The sequence below is a fragment of the Haemaphysalis longicornis genome, unplaced genomic scaffold, assembly GCF_048455015.1.
Source record: "Haemaphysalis longicornis isolate Haplotype H1 unplaced genomic scaffold, Haemaphysalis longicornis Haplotype H1 scaffold_10, whole genome shotgun sequence".
In the NCBI taxonomy this organism is placed as follows: Eukaryota; Metazoa; Arthropoda; class Arachnida; order Ixodida; family Ixodidae; genus Haemaphysalis; species Haemaphysalis longicornis.
Window position 1 is genome coordinate 18,575,347 of NW_027526204.1, and position 16,422 is coordinate 18,591,768.

The window sequence follows — 16,422 nt, forward strand, 5'->3', positions numbered from 1 at the left end:
TTACACACAACGAGAACACGAAACAGTTTTGTTTGGTGAGAGGAAAAAAATGTAAAAGCTTTTTTTTCCCTTTGCTTGACGAGATTTTCTATACAGCAGCAGCACTAAAACAGTACAGTGATACCGTGCCGACCAATCATTTGGGTAATTCCTAGAGGCAGAACATTTGTCACAACAGACCGACTAAGCCCTCGCGCAATGCCGGTGTAGCATCAGTCAGTGGCACGTCTGATGCCAGGTTAGGCCAAAATGTTATTCAGTGATTTTGCTATTACTCACACCAAATTCAGCCCAACTTATTCAAAACTGCTCCGAGAAAAGCAATCAGCAGGTTGTGATTATAAGCAATGGCAAATTTCAATTTATGCTAGCAAGTCGAGCAAGTGCTTCGTCAAAACCGGTATTCATCAGTTTGAAAGTTTGACGCCTGTACGTGTTCTAGCGCAAGCTGCCTAGCACCTGAGACAAAAATTGGCAAATGAGAAATTCCCAGAAAGATACGTGGAGAGAATTGGCACTTTGTGGGAAAAGACTAATATATAACAGTGTGCAGTCTGTTTCCAACTACTCCTTACGCAGCACATTTTTTTCTTCATTGGTTTTAAAACCAAAGTGTCTGCTTGCCTTTAGGGTGTCAAGGTAACGCATCAGACTTGTGTAAAGATGCTTTGGGTTCAAACCCTAGCTTCTGCGGATACACAGTCTCTATTTTCCAAAAGTAATAAATGAATTTGTTATATTCTTGGGCATTATTTCTTTAGCTGGAATGAAGTACGTTTTAGGCCACATTTGTCACCTGAGTCACTGCTCTGCACTCAGAGAACGCTCTTTCTCCAAACAATTGTTCAAATTAGGAAGCAAATATATTGCCGGCAGCCAGCACTTTAGCTTGTAAGTATATTTTAGCGCCATGTCTCCTAACTGGTTGAACACACTATACTGTTTGTGACTGGTAGATCTGCCTCTCAGCCTAGCGCTGTCAGGTATGTTTGCATAGCGCAGTATTCGTGCGTCTGTTATTGATCCGACAGGCACTTGTTCGATTCGACCTCCTTCATTTTTTTTCATGTTCGTTAACTTCGTTCGTCAAACATTTTATTTACCTTAATCATGGTGTTCTTTCTTTTTTTATGACACTTTGTACCAGGCAATACAGGGCTGCTGCTCCTTTCTGTAGCGGCACTGCGTCTAGAATTTTATTCATCCGTCACTTGCCTTCAAATGTTTTGTTAGACCTTTAGCTTAAGATACATACAAATATATTACACGCGACAGCAATACAGCAGCGCGGAAGACAGTAAACTACCGATTGATGTCAAAATCTGTGCCGGTAAAATACCCCCTTCAATTTGTTACACTTACGTACAGTATTTTTGAAAATCTGAAGTGAAATCGTACCCTTTAGGTCGATATCGAGACGGCATGCATAAAAACACTGTTTATATAGCGACAAATAACGAAGTCGTGAGTATAGCCATTCAGGTAGGTCTGCACAACGTGTCATGATGAAATGTACAGGAGCGCTCGGAAAGAATGAACTTACCTTATAACAAGTCGCTCCCGGCGGGGCTCCCAGCGTGGTGAATTTGACGGATTCCAAAGCGTGGCTAACAGGGATGGTAACACCTCACTTCGCAAGCTTCTTCACCGTACGATCACAGCGCACAAACACAACACGACACACAAAGGATGTTCACCGGCGGTAGAAGAGCGCATACGATGGCTTTTCCTTCAATAAATTCGATTTATCGCCAGCTGCACTGCAATGTCTGACCTTCGATGCTGGTTGAAAAGATTGGCACACGGCACATAAATCGCCAACAACACGAGCAAAGCTGTAAATTTGCACAGAACAGTGAGAAAGACCGCACCGCGATGGCGCCTGCACACAGAACAGGCCCGCACATGCGGGATGGCGAACAAGCGACATTGGCTTGGTTTCAAGTCGGTTTGCGATGGCTATGCCACAGGTACGCATTCTAGTGAAAACGGGGACCCTATTCTCGACTACACAAATTGCCGGCATTTCGCCCATGTTTTTTTGCGTAAGCACGACGTAAGCAATCAGTGACGTGCTGCACCTATAGCTATGACGACATGCAGTGTAATTTGACGAGTCACTCATAAAGGTCGCTACCAAGGTATCAAATATTGTGCAAGAAAGATATAAAAACACTTGGCATGTACTATAAAAATTAAGGCGGTAGCTGAGGCTGACACGAAAAACACATTTCTAGGGGTCACATTTGGCGTCAACACCACAAGGCGATCGACTAACGTTGATCCAAAAGCGAGCGAAAGGCGGATATCGAGCTAAAGAACATCACGCAATTTTTTTACCGTATCTATTTATTTCTTTCAATCGCTTTTAGTAACATAGCTGGGCTCTCTGCTTCAATACAAGCTTTGTTGCGTTATCACCTTCCCTGCCGCCACCGCCGCCACGCCATCGTCTGCTGCTATGTTACAAGTTTATGGCGTGATGACAAAAAAAGACGGCCGCGACCATCGCTTCTATGACACATAAGAAATGCAACTACTGATAACCGCGGAGCGCACCGTTGTCGCCGATTCACCCATTCGTCAAGCTCGACTTCAATCAGCACTGTTATGAACCAAATAGTCACTTTTCTTTGTTATTTTTCTCTTGAGTTCGATCATGTGACCCAACAGCTTACTAAGACGAGTGTGGACAAATGCCATGCATTGGGTTCTCTTTGTCATGGAGAGGCTTGTACTGCCCTCTTATGTTGCGGTTACGCCAAACAAACAATTTTTATTTTATTGCCAAACATAAATGCAAAATACTGCACGTTATTTGTGTGCTCCATGATCGCTGACTTGGAAGCAGTTGAAAGTATAATTTGTTTCGGTAGAAAACATGCTTTAAACAGTGCGCATGCGAAACTGCGCCTGCTGCAAATTGCCGCACATTTCGCGGCGCCGTAAGCCGGGGCAATTTTTCGCCCTATTTTGCTTGTATTTTGCGACAAAAACAGCCGCCATTTTCAAGCTGTTACGTAGCCTGACGTCACTTTTACGCAGGCTGAAGTTGCCAATGCATGGCGTAATCGTTCCCGCCAACTGTTGAAATTACGTCGTGCCTTCTCAGCCAATCACGGAGAGGGCGTATATTACAGCCATTATTGTTGTTGCATAGCAAAGACAGGCCTACGTTGTCATGTCTAGCGCTTTTAGTCTGGTTTTTCATTACCGGACAAGAATTATGCGCTTTCAGTAAGGAGAAATAAGGTAAACTTTAGAACTAGTGCCCGTTCACGTCATAAAACGTCAAAATGACGACAGCACACACAACCGCTTTGTCAACCGGGAGCACGTGACCATAACTGAAAGCCAATCAGAAAAGACTTCCGGCAAATTGCCTGAATTGCCGGCAATTTGTGCAGTCGAGAATAGGGCCCCTGAGCGTGAAAACATTGACACGAGATATCGAAAAAACCTATGGCGGCTTGTGAATCCTATGTTATTATTTACAATAATTTTTTTATAGAATTATTACCAACCCCTCTAGCAGCAGTACTATTATATTGCAGATAACCGAACTCCGCCGAGGTCGCGATGTTGGCTGTCAGCGCCACTGGCGGCAGTGGTAACGCCGCGTACTAGACATTCGTGACAGCGCGGTCACTTTAGCTAGCGTGGGAGGGTGCCAGCGGAACCAAAAGAACTGGTTATCGCCGGGTGTGGATGTGGATGGCACGTCTTTTGTGTCCGGGCGCCCGCTTCGGCGAACTGCAGCATGAGAGAGGACGGAAGAATTCTGGAAAGTCCAATTCTTGAAAACAGCTTCAAAGTTCTTGATCTGCTTGCGGGCGCAGGATATTTGCGAGGCGCTTGTGTTTGAGAGACGTAGTCCGCGGGCGTGTTGACATCTTTAAAAGGCATGCTTTCGTTAGCGAGAGAGCGGTTCGGAGTGTAACAAGCGGCACGCCAGCCCACTATATAATTTGTTCGGTTTCTCTCTCTTCTTTTTTTTTTGTAGTGGCGTGAAGCAGTGTCAGGCTCGTTCTTTCTTTTTGTGACCCTGTGCAGTAAAGATGAGTTGTTAATCAGCGCTTCAGTTTGTCGGTCTTTCTTCGTTTTTTTTCTTCGTTTGTTCGTTCAGTTCGTGTGAGCGGCGGCGCCTTGGACTGGCGTACGGAGTTCTTCTGCAGTGAAATAACTGTTTTCACCTGTTTTAATAGAGTGTAGATGCGCGTTTGCTCCTTGTGGGATTCTCTGCATTCCACATTGCTGTTCTACTGTTGTTATCATAGACAGTTCACGGTATCCTCAAGGAAAGTTATGTATGACGGGGAATAGAACTCGCGTCCTTGGGCTCAGAACACGGCGGGGTGCGCGAGTGATAACTGGAGTAATGAAGTTCACGAGTGAATGACGATGAGGCCAAGCCTGCGTTCGCTTGATTTGAACGCTTGTTTTAAAAGTTCGCTGTGTACAAAAATTTAATTGTTCTTTTTTCGACGTGTAGGGATTTACACCAAAGTTTTGCTGTTTTTTTTTCTGAGTATTTATATGCACAATTTCGCCACTGGAATATTCTTGTGCGTTTGGGTTTGTGAGATAAGTATTCATTTCTGCAAAACAGCGCTGTTAGTATCGTGCCTCCACAGGAAAACACTGAATCATCGCACTAGGATGCGATGTCACATATGCCTTTTGTAGATGTAGCAGATGAAATCGCGTTTTAAATGTACCTCCTCCCCACCTCCCCTCCCCGAACACAAGGTATCACAGCATTGTATGTGTGAAAAGAGGTAGGGGGAGTGACGACTTTTTTTTGTCCCCAGAACTTGGACCTCAGATGTGTAGCCTCCCCCCCCCCGCCTTTCCGTTTTTTCCCGGCCGAGATATGCATGCTTCATGATTCCGCCCCAACTTTCCCGGAAGACTGACTTCGAATATGTCCACTGCCGCTAAAGCGGAAGCTTAGCAGTAGTGGAGATTGCAAATGTCAATGCGTGCTAAGGTATAAAGAAGAAAATCCCCTGCTATAGCAAGGAAACGATTCCGCGGGAGTCACGTGCCAGAAGAGATGAGTCACTAGAATTTTGTCAATGTTTATTTCCTCCATTGTTTTGTGCAAAGCATGTTGCGGCAGTATTTGAGGAAATGCAGTCAAAAATGGTCCAATATAATTGATTTCCCCACTTAGCAGGTATAATTATAATTTGGGCGAAGTTACTGCCATCTAGTGTGGGGAAGTACCACTTTGACAAACCTACCGAGAATACATGTTCTGCAAAAACGAATGCTCAGAAATGCAGGTAACGTTCCGTTCGACCACCACTCTCTCCCGCTCTTTGAGTAATACGGTATCATGAACGTGCACAACTTATACCTGTACCCCTTGTGTCTTAGCTTCAAGGTGGATACAAAGAGTAACTACCTTTTTTACTGAGTTGGCTTCACTGCGGGAAAAGGCGATCACATACCGAACACGTAGTGGGGAAAAATGGGAAGTCCCCTCATGTAGAACGAACTACGGGGCACAAATGCTTCACGAAAACTTGCAGAGGTGTTGAACCTTCTCGCGAAATCATCAAATTCTACTGACAGTATGTCAAGAACAGGCTTACGTGTATTTTCTTCCAATAACATACTTCAATAGTATCGTTTTTTAGGATTGGTATTTTTTTTACCCGGTAAGTGTCTTTTTCTCTTGCATTTTCCTGTTTTTCTCCTTTTTTAAGTAGCTGCAATGTGCGGAAACTTATTGCTATAAGCCCTAGGGGCCTTTAGTATCCTTTCTTGAGTAAAAAAAAACATGCTTCTTTTCAAAACTGCTTATATTTTTGGAACAATTTATTGTGGTTAGTTCTACATACCAATTTAGCGCTGTTTTCATAGTACTGTCTCAATGTTGATAGCATTTCTTAAAATTTTTAACTATTCATTATGGTGTACCATGTATATTTTTATGTGCGCTTGTGTATGTGTAAAGGTATTAAGAATACTTCTTTGCATTTCATTTTGTTTTTGGGCCAGACAACGGTTTGCTTTAGGCTGTTCTGCCTGCCTTGATTTTCTTCATGTGTGTATTTGCCTGGGTGGAGGGAGCCTGTCAAGCTGGTTTTTCCAGCTTTTCTTCGCTATCCCCCCTCATCGAATGGACGAAAATAAAGACAATATTATTATTTTTTTTTGTAGTTTTTGCCGCGAGATTCTCACGTGGCGCAAGTCCAAGCGCAAGCCTGGACGACGCCGGGTGCTCCTCATGAGGCCCACGCTCACCTGCGCTTGTCTGGGCTGAGTTTTTTGGTAACGCCGCTCAACGGCAGAAGTAAAAGCTTAAACAGCTGTGCTATTAAACAGTGGTGGGTGCGTGACCGCAATTAGAGGAGGATTATCAGTGGATACCCTTGTGACGGTGCTCTTTCGCTCGCGCAGGAGGAAAAGGAGTAAAGGGTATAGTAACCGACGCGAAATCACTCCTATTCCTCGAACCACTTCTTCACGACGACCGCGTCATCTCTGCGTCACAATTCAGGGCGCATTCAGTCTGTTGTGTTTTTACCCAAACGTCAAATGCGCTTCCGCTAATAGTCACAAGTACTGACTAATCACTTCTTGCTTTAATTAGCTTTTTTTTGCCATGATAAATATTAATTGCTTTGGCACGAGCGTCGTCAACACATATGCATCCCTAGTTACGTGTCCTAGCCTGTAATAATCATTACAGTACTAATCATCAACAGTAATTGCGGCTAGTCAATGAGCGGAAGGGGGCTTGGCGGTAATGTAAAAATAAAAAGAGGCTGATCCAAACGAGAGGACCGAAGATCTCTCTGTTATTTTCGGCTTACTGGCATTTGTTGAGCCTATCATCAAGCTACGTAGTATTTCAAGCGTCGGATGCTCCCGGTGTCGGGCACGGCTTTGTGTTTGCCATCGCCAATGCCGCTCACGGGACAACCGATTGATGGAAGACCAGACTCAGGCATGCATTCGGGATACTCCGCCTCTTCTCTGTTCTCAACCTCTCCAGAGCCACCTGCAGCTACAACAAGCCCGTGCAGCACCCATCTTGATTCTCAGAGTCGTCGCTTCCCTCCGGACAAGTGAGTCCTTTGATGAATCCCGCTGATCAACCTCTGCCGGATTAAATGGAGGCGATGTCAGAACTGACCGACTCTGCCTCTGAAACTGTCATATACGTTGAATCCACTACGTTAGCTAAGAAAAATTGAGCTATTTTAGCCTGTGAAACCCTCGAATCACCGCCGTCACTCTAAACGTTCCTACAGGCCACTTGATCAACACAATAGCGAGCTTCTTGAGACATGGCGTCGTCGTAGTCATTCTCTCGCTGTACAAACGAGGGTCTTGCGGGGTGGCCGGAGGTGTGAAACTGTTTTGGCAGCGCTTCGCAGACACATGATAAACCTGGCCTTGGCATTGCGCGCTCGTAAACCATTGGGTGTTTTCACCGGCTGCGGCGGGATTATTTGGCAAGTTGCTCGACCGACTGTAATAACGCAGCTGAACAGCCAGGGCGGGAAGCACATGAATAGGTGTTCCTATTCTCGTTATCGAGGAACTAGTACTGACTTTGAAAGGCATCACACCCAAGAAACAGCAAGCGATAAGTCGGATGCCACTCCTGGCACATCAAGCGCAGCAAACCCGTTGTGTGCAACTACCACTTACAGCAGTGAACACTTCCGACGTTGTAATTTCTAGTGTTTCGGGGGATGGTACAAGGCGTATACTAGAACGCGACTGAACCAGTCCTCCACAATTACTGGAAGAAAATTCTTCTTGGTCCACAGGTACAAGAGCAGCCGCATTCGTCACTATCTCCGCGTTTATTTTTTCCATCGTGTTCCCGTGGGACTCGGTTTATGACTTGCGCAGCTCATTGTCGTGCCACGTAACATTTATTTACCGAGTTAGCCGTACGGGCCCCAAACAAGCCGCTAGGTTGAACTCCACTGTTATTGCAATCGCCGGCTGTGTGATGAAGTTGGAAAAAAACAATGTTAAATGAAAAAAAAAATCGAAGCGCGTTCCCATTCCTCGAATGAATAAATTGTGCTGCTTATTAAGCATAATAAACATGAAATATAAAACACAGCAGTCATCCTACAAATGTAAGCAGGAGCATTTCGACAGCAAGGCAAATGTCAATACACAAATTCACAAGTTACACTGACGACACTGATGACAGCAGGTGCCCTGTACGGAAAACCGAGACGCGCTGGCAACATATTGACATATGAATTTGTTGGCAGAAGTCCTGCCTATAGGTAGGACGTCTGTCTACGGTGTGTATACACGTCATCGATGACATCTGTATAGCCGATTCCGTTACATTATTGCATGCTACAGTTGTCAGCAGCTTCAACGGCATTTTGTATACGTTGTGTGATGCCATACACCACACGCTGCCGATATTTTAAACTGCGTAGGCGTTATTACAACATGTTGCACTGCTATGACTTGTCCTGTTTCAGAGACATCCCGGTCGACATCTACGAGATGTCTCGAAAATTACAGGACCCGTAAGGCAGATTTGTACGCTATCATATCTGATGGAATGATGCCTCGAAGACATGTCGCAGAATCCTCACGACCCATTCTAATATCTTTACAATATCAAAGGCGGCTTGTAGCACTTCTACGACAGCATCAAAATGTGTACGATATTCAGATCTTTACGATGTAGGAGAACTTCGACTTGTTATAGTAACCTTCAGACTATCGGAGAAGCGCCGCAAATTATTTCCCCGTACCATGGAAATCTTCGCGATATCGAAGTCGTGTTGCAGAACTTCTTCGAAATAGCATTGGAATCTTTACAATATCGAAGACATGTCGTAGAAATTCTTGCAATATTCCACACGCGGTAAGCATATCATGATATATGTAGTAAGATATTGTTATATGGAATCAGGATACAGGAAATCAATCCAGGAAGATGCTAGTTATGTATATAAAGTATATACACGATCTCTGCCACGAGTGAGGCCGCGCAGATGACACTTTTTTCTTCTCGGGAGATTAAGCCCGCAGCTCTCTTGTTCCCGTGACACATTCCCGTCGTCGGAAACGAGCATCCCGGTTTAAGCAGTAGTTGCAATGTAACGATGCCATGAGGATGCACGACTACAGTAAAACGGAAAAACCCTCGCCGTCACGGATGAACATGATAGTCGTTACGAGTACAAGCCCCGGAACAGCAATACAGGCCAAAGCAGTGGAGCAACGTCCAACCGCCTCGGACGCGAGCCGCCGATTTGTGTAGGGGAACGGCATCACCTTGTGTTCACAGCGCTGCTGGTCACGTCGGTTGACCTCGGCAGCTCCTGGCCTGGAGACACGGGGCTGGGGAATGGGTGCGTCCATCGTTCACCGGGCTGGGGTGGGCCGACGCGTCCAAAGCCTTTCAGCGGTGTTCAGGAACCGAGACGAAGCGAAGCCAGGGCCAGGATGGGCATGGACTGCAAAACGTAGGCCAAAGCAGGGTCGTTTATATTTTTAAATTATAACAGCGCCAGTATTTTTCAAACAAAGCTATGCAACAAATTTTCCAAGCTTTACACTCACTATCTACTGGCAGTGCTTCGTCATGAATTAAAAAGCTACAAAAACCCAGAAGTAATTTCCCGGCAAGTGTGTAATCTTCTACATGCAGAAACTACAATTACTGAGCAATACAGACTATTGCGTGATGAGTTGAATTAAGAGATGGTTAAAAAAGAATTCAAGTAAAAAAAGCAGGTCCGATGCATCGATGTCTGACCTGACCTATATGTTCCTTCTGCGGGCAAGGCCAACTTGGCCCATAGGGTCCCACCGGCAGAGTGTAAACACCCGCACCAAGCAATCCCGAACTAGTCTTCATTACGGTCCTGTTACTTATCATGGGTGTCAGGGTGTCTTTGTACTTAGCACGGCTGTTGAGGCAGAGTGAAAGGGAGGTTAGCCGCGGCGTGTGAATACGATTAATTGATTAAGTGAATTCTGGGCATCCCTAGCATCGCAAGAAGCACAATAGCTCACCACTAAGGAGCTGAGACGACACACGAAGGCATTTGTACCAGCGCCCTACTGAGGTGGTCGCATACATTTATTTATGCAACGAAACATATGGCGCGCATACACTCTAATGTAGATATCATCATCATTACCCCGCCATGATCAATAGACTCATCATTTTAGTCACCATGGTCTCCTACCTCGGCGGCCTTTTCGCCTCCAATGCACGATGAAGGCTGCTCCTAAAGATTTCTCCCCGCTGTATGGCGAGTTTTACGTACGTATTCTCTTCACCCGAATTCTCGTTTTCCGCCACTCCATAAAATTCGTGTTCTTTCCCATCTCCGTTTGCCTGTCCTTGGCAACCATTCCGTTGTAAAGATGGCACACCTGTTGTCCCTCGTAGGCATGACATGACCTCCTTATTCCAGATACCAAAGAAAACAGTGCGGAATATCAGGGTTGCCTGCACCTTAGTGCACACTCATAAGTACTCTAATCGAGAACGAATTAATCCTTGCACATAATCCTGCTCCTCACCACCATGCCTGCCATTGTATGCACGTGTATTCCTCCGCCGCAAATTCGGCAAAGCGCGATTGCGAATAGTCCTGCACTAAAAATATACGTCTCCAGTTTGCAATATTTCTTTGATTTGTCTGCAACTATCATTGTATTTAAACAAACCACTGCAGTTCCCATGTGGAGGGACACAAGGTCGTACGTACACATTGATTGGACAATCGTTCAGAAGAAAATGACAGAAGACAAGGACAGAAGACTAGGACAGAAGACAGGGTGCCACTTCTACAGAAGTCAAGGTGCCACTAAGGACAGAAGATAAGGTGCCACTAAGAAGAGGCAAACAGAAAACTACACACATCATTGCGAAAAAAGTACATACCAGGAACTTCTATACGCTGATATCTTATTGCGTGACAAAGAAACGTGACCGCACGCGCATAAGCAGAAGCAGCCCAGTGGTAGAGAACTTTTATTCCGAGGCCCCTGCGGCATGAAACTTTGTTAGTAGTCCTGTCAAAGTAATCTAATTTGTGCACAGACGAACAAAGAGTAACAAATAGACGCCAACACGATGTATCATTGAAGCACCCGGCCGAATGAATTCACACCAAAAGCCATAAAAACCGCTGCGCACAGAGGCCCAAACGTGATGGCGTAATAAAGTAGTTTCTTAGAAGCGCAGGGCTCACGCCAATGATGCCCGTATCCAGACATAATTGCACAGAACGTTCTCGCCAGTACCCTCTATGCTTTGAAATGCGACTGCCGTTATGTGCCGTTATAATATCTTCTTTTCGCTCTCAAGGTGTGCTTCATTGCTTTCGATCAGATGACAGGTAGGCTATTGAACTTGAGAACTGATGTGACAGCCAGCTGATTACCAGCCAGTGTGTGTAAGGCTGGGTGCGTGATTCTCGCTTTTCTAGTTCTTTTGAATTGGTTGCGGGTAGCAAAATGTCACACGTAGCAATCTAGAAGCGGGAACCCCGGCGAGTGCGTGCTAAAACAAAGTAAAACTTTAGGGTGATGAAAGGAAGCCGTCGTGCGGAATGTTCGCTGCGCTCATTTTAAATTTTTTTAAGAGAAAGCTTTCTTAGTGGGACCGATGCATTCTTTAAAAAAAGAACTGATGCATTTTTCTAGTCACCGGTTGGCCAACCGAAAGCCTATGAGACTGCATTTGGACATATGGCGCATGCGCAAAAACACGCTTCCAATGTTTAAAAATGGTTGCTTGAAACGCACGAGGAAAAAACGGATCTCGGTTATAAACAATCAGTGCAATAGCATACCTTTATCTCATAAACCACGCATCGGCATACATTTAGAACATGTGTGTAGATGCGTTTACTTAGTGCGCTGAAAAATGTCGCAACGTTGATTAATCGTTCGCGATTTGGGTGTTCGCAGGTTTGACTATGGACTGGGCGCTCTTTGAGCGAAGTTCGGACGCTCTTTTAGCTTTCGCTCTTCTTTGAAATTTCTTTAGGAATTGGTAGCAAATTTTTAATTTTCTCATTTGGATAACCATTATCAGCTACTCCAAGCGGTCGCGCTTCGCTGTTGCCCCTGAGTTTTTCGCTTCTGCTCGCCCTGCTTTTTCTGCTACGCTGGCCCTAATGCAGTGCTCCATTGCTTTCGTTAATGTTGGCTGACCACATCGAACCAGTAATTCTGCCCAATGGATCTTCCAGCCGCCCAAACCCAAGGCCCGACTACCCCCAGACATCGGTTAGGCCTAACCTTCCGCCGCCTTTCATGGCCTCGCCACGCTCGAACCGTAGATTCGGCGAGGAGGCTTCATGCGTGGCTGCCGCGGCTGCTACGGGCGGCCGCATATCTAAGTAGGCGCTTTGTTCGATGCAAGTTGATGACTGCGCCGTGTCTACAATGGTCAGCGCGATGATCTTGCAAGAGGCCCAACTGAGCCGGACCCCCATTACCAAAGATGTTTTCAAAACGGACAAATACGAAGAGGAATACATCACTGAAGACAAAATGCGAGAAGTTGAAGATGACAAAGTAACTACCGACGAGGAGGGTTGGCGACGAGTTCTTCTCGCCGTGAAACGCTAGCCCACACGCACTGGTCGGGTGAGTCGATCCCGCCACCTATTACAATTCAGACCTTAGCCAAGATTAAATTTTGGAACATCCCCCGACACGCTAAGGCAAGGCAATCAGATTCCCAGCCTGCCCCCCCCCCCCCAACTAGCTAAAATAGAAGCCGTACTATCTGACGATGCTGCCATCGGCGCACACATTTCGCTGTACAATAAAAGTAATTAACCAAGCTAGCCAAAATAGATCACCTTTCATTCCGCCAAAACAGAAGATCAAAACTATCGAAGCGGCAATAAAACTGATGCCCTCCAACAAGAACACTATTGGTGGTGAGCGCGAACACTGGCGTCGCTGCGAACAGCGCAAATTTGACGTCACCTTAGGGGTTCCCGCGCTTTCCATCTGCTCCGCTCTGGGCGAATGCACCGGAACTACTCCCGTATCGTTACATCGTCGACGCCAGCATGCGTTAAACGTGCCGCTTTCAGTATTTTTGGGCGTTTTAGTTCGGTTGAATCGCAGATTCGGCTGAGCGGAAGTACTGAAGATTTTTGTTGTACCCGTGAAAGCCGAAATGGTGAAATATTGTCCAGTACCACAGTGCGTTTCGACTTGCAAGGAGAAAGGCGTCAGTTTTCACAGGTATATGAACGATGTAAAACTACAGAAAGTGTAGATGATCCAGTTAAGGATGGGGAAGCCAGCCGCGCGGTACTCTGCTGTGTGCAGCAAGCATTTTGCCAACGGGGACTTCTACTACCCACCTTACGCCAACCTTCTAGGTAAATGGAGATGATGGTTTCGGACGTCGTTGTTCACGCGCGCTGTGGCGCGCGCCAAGAATGTCAGTAACAATAAAATTGTATACTGAGCGCTCGACTTCCAGGTTACCGGTGCAGCCGCCTGCGGCCAGGCGCCGTGCCGTCGCGAAATCTACCAGTTCCTACGTGGGATAGGCCAAAGCAGTACCGGCCAGCGAACCACCTAGCAGGTATTCGCCGTGTATGCTCGTAGCACGTACGTTATCGATGATAACGCATGCCTGACGCTGCGATCAAAACATTGTTCCTTACTCCATACGCGAGCTTGTAATGTTATCCCGAGTATGTGTTTTAATGTTTTGTGTGTCACCATAACGGAACAATTCTTGGAGCTGATGGACTGGTCATTAATGTGCTAGATTATGTAAATGAGGGTGTTCCAAGGATGCATGGTCGTCGGAAGGATTTTGTCTTGAGGGGGGGGGGGGCAAACCCATTTTACTGTGCGAGGAGAGGGCGAGGCGAACTGGTAATATTTCTGGTTTTGGGATGGGGGGGGGGGGCTTTTGCACCCCCCTGCCGACGCCAATGTAAGGATGCATGCCTGTCATCGTTGACTTTCGCGAGGTCTTGTAGAACAACCTGTTTAAAGTACTTTCATTTGCCATTTATGATTGCTTTAAAATTGACTTACCCACACACAGCTGTTTTCACATAGGGAGAAATTAGAATGCTCAGTCTACTGACAGGCCATTAATTGTGTGCAGCCGAAAATAGCTGTACGTGTTTTTATACGAAAACCTTCCTAGTAGGAAAGAATGGCGACCGAAAGCTCCCATAAAATTACAAAAAGGTCGTATAGGGCCCCCATATTTTGATATAAGGCAGCCTAAATTGCTCCTAGAAAAATGTCTTCCCAGCATTGCGTTTGTGGTTAGAGGTGAAGCCGACTTTCAAGGTATCGATGTAAGCGTGGTCTTTGTAAGGCGGCTTTACCACCTTGCCTGTTCTGCAGGGAAGCATCATTATCTACCGAGGGACTACGATTACAGAAAACGGCTCTTAACTCTTGCGTTATCAAAAGTATCCCGACAAAAATTTCATTGCAATTATCCGCTTACAGGACTCTAAATGCGTGAACCCTGGCTTCTATTGTGTTAAAACGGTCAGTTGAAAATCGCGAGAAAGGGAGAAAGGGGTAAGACAATACATGCAACCAAATCTGAAGGAGTGCAATAATACACCTTAATCTCATAAATCACGTATTGGTATACGTTTAGATAGTTTGTAGATGCATTTACTTAGTGCGCGAATAATTGTCGCTTTCGCGCTTTCCTCATCTTTCTTTAGGAGGGGACGGTACATTTTTCATTAGTCATTTGAGGTTTGAGATTCTAGCAATATTACTCTGATACAGACTGCATGCGGAAAACGGGTAACAGGTACCCCCAAGCTCATTCATATTGAGTGCGTCTTATTAGTCGCAACCCACAGCTATCGTATAGCCTTCTTAAGGGTACATCTTGAGCATTGCATAATAGTTTTGTGTTGCATAATATGCCTAATATTATGCATAAAATTTCGGCTCTCCCCTAAACAGCCTCAACGACGAATGATTTTCCCAGTATTTCTATTAGTGATGTCAGTGGTATGGAGGACGAACATGCTTTAACACACGGTAACCTACTTTTATTGTGGGACCTGTCATGCAATTTGGCAGGACCAATTTTTCTGTTTTCGTTAGGTCCATCAGAAAGTCAAACCGCCGTCAAGGATGCAGCGCTACACGTCAACACCCTAGACCTCTTTCCCACTGGCCAAAATCAGACCATCAGCATTAGCAGAAATTCGAAAGCAAAGAGAGCTCAGCATAATTTCGGGAATAAGTTTCTTTGAATTGTTCTACATTACAGAGTTGTACGCCGACATGCGGATAGTAGAAACTACAAGAAGTTTTTGCAATAACAATGACGATGCAGTGCTTTGCTTTGTGAAGTTGTACCACAAAATATCGGTCTGCCCACTCGGTGTGCTGTTGGGTTTGCCCAGAACCACCGCATCGAAGACCGTTAAAGAATCCATTGTGGTACTTTCTGGCATCCTTAAACATGCCGTGTTCTCACCAGCAAAAGATGCAATCACAGCCAACACGACAGTGTATTTGAAGAACCATGCTGAAACTCGAGTTGTGCTCGACTGCACTGAGAACAAACATTGAAAAAGGCGAAAAACCTAAAGTCTAGGCTTCTGACGTACAGCCACTACAAGAAGACATATACGGCAAACGTGCTGGCAGGGGAGACCCCTGGGGGCCTCATAAATTATGTGAGCCCTGCGTATGGTGGAAGATCGAGTGACTCGTACATTGTGAAACACACGGGAACGCTTGACATGTGTGAGCCACACAAGGACGCAGAAATGTTCGATAAAGGTTTTCTGATTCAAGAACTATGTAATGAGAAGCACCTTAAATTGATTAGGCCTCCATTCCTTAAAGAACCACAACTAAGCACTGCAGATACGGTAGCAAACCAATGAATCGCCAGAGCCATGGTGCACGTTGAACGCGATATCCGGAGAATGAAGGCCTTTAAAATTCTTAAGAGCCACTTTGACTTAGATATGCTGCCGTATATTGACACCATAATTACCGTTATTGTTGGTGTGACCAACCTCGCCAAGCCACTGTTTAGCGATAAGCGCTTCTTCAGCAACAGTGATGCTGAGTAGTGCCATGTTCTGTACCGCAATGTTAATACACTTTGTAGCTCTTCTGTTTGGTGCATGCTGTTACAAAAATGGAATAAAATATCGGGTTAAAAATTCAAGTTTTCTTGTTCTATTTTCAAATTACATTAGTTAATGACTTAATTCAGTGAAGCATGTTACATGCTCAGAATAAAAGACAACGATATGTGATATGCAATTGGCCACAAAAAACACCAGGAGAACAGGTAATACTGTGACGATATTACACTTTTGAAGGACTAAACGTAGGCACATCACATCTTCAGAGAAAAAACGGTATATCTCGGGCAATGGGCCACAAAATGCACTAGAAGATCAGGTA

The 16,422-nt window shown here is 45.4% G+C and overlaps 1 pseudogene; it reads left to right on the forward strand.

Moving 5' to 3' along the window:
- Positions 1 to 9,453: 9,453 nt before the first annotated feature.
- Positions 9,454 to 16,082, forward strand: LOC144159742 (uncharacterized; annotated as a pseudogene).
- The last annotated feature ends 340 nt before the right edge of the window (positions 16,083 to 16,422 follow it).